This window comes from Camelina sativa, chromosome 18, assembly GCF_000633955.1.
Source record: "Camelina sativa cultivar DH55 chromosome 18, Cs, whole genome shotgun sequence".
NCBI classification, from domain to species: Eukaryota; Viridiplantae; Streptophyta; class Magnoliopsida; order Brassicales; family Brassicaceae; genus Camelina; species Camelina sativa.
Genome location: NC_025702.1, coordinates 10,157,236 through 10,158,428, shown reverse-complemented (window position 1 = coordinate 10,158,428; position 1,193 = coordinate 10,157,236).

The following is a 1,193-nucleotide window of genomic DNA, read 5'->3' as shown; positions in this document are numbered from 1 at the left end:
TTGCTTCTTTATATGTAACTGGTTTTAAAATTACCGCAATATCTTATTCAACTTCATCATTACCATGAATGATACTAGTAGAAATTTCTTCTAAACTCTAAACTTCTAACATCTATCATTTTTACNTCGAAGAGACTTGTTTGTTGGAAAAGAAAAGCATATGATTCGTGAGAAAATCGTAATAGTTCTAACTTTTTAATAAAAAAGAAAAAGAAAACGAAAAAGAAAAAAACATAAGAACTAAATAATCCAACTTATTTACAATCTTGTCATCCATCGTTTTCTAAATAAGTGACTATATATGGTCATCTCCTCTAATGCATATATTCTAAAATTTATATTTACAGTCTTCCATTACAATTTTGAATTTAAATCATCCAAACAGTGCGAATATACACAACTAACTTAATAATTTAAAACATGTGGGTCACATTTCTTACCAGTTACCACCATTGCACAAACATCTCTTCAATTTACCAATTAAGAAAAAGAAACAACTTTCGGTGACTTTGGATCTCTGAGGCTAATGGGATCACTATATCACATCATGATAAATCCATATGTGTGTATGCTTTTTTGATTGAGAACTAACTTCAAAACGTTTAAATGAGATAAAATAACGAGAATTTTGAGAAATTAGCTAGTATCAACGAGCCAGCTTACAAAGGTAGTGGAGAAAATGTGAAGTAATCCACACGTGAAATCGAGGAAAAAGGGGAACATATATGTTACTCATAGCGATCTTGAAGATATTGGAGGAATGTCTCAATAAGAAGACAAAACGAAAGAAGACGAAGGAAAAAAGCATGATGAGACTCGTGCGTTCTTCCATTTTAACAAACAGAACCACTCATCTTTGCACCATTGAATCAACCTCAACGTTTGGCTTCTTTTTTTCTTTTAATCGAACCACCCATTTGAGAACCTTTTTTGCCATAATTAAAGTTTATTTTTTTTGTCTTCCGCACGGCCAATTTTCAACGCTATTACTTGTAAATATCCGAACGGAGTAGTAAGTAACTAACTACACATACCAATATTAGTATTCCTAGATATTAAAAACCAAAACAAGTTGGCTGTCTTTAAGGAAAAAAAATGTAGTATCAAGAACTCAAAATAAAAATTAAAACAAAAACGTACATTACTATTAGACACGATCATTCATTGTGTGTAAACTAGTTAGAGTCTTAAAC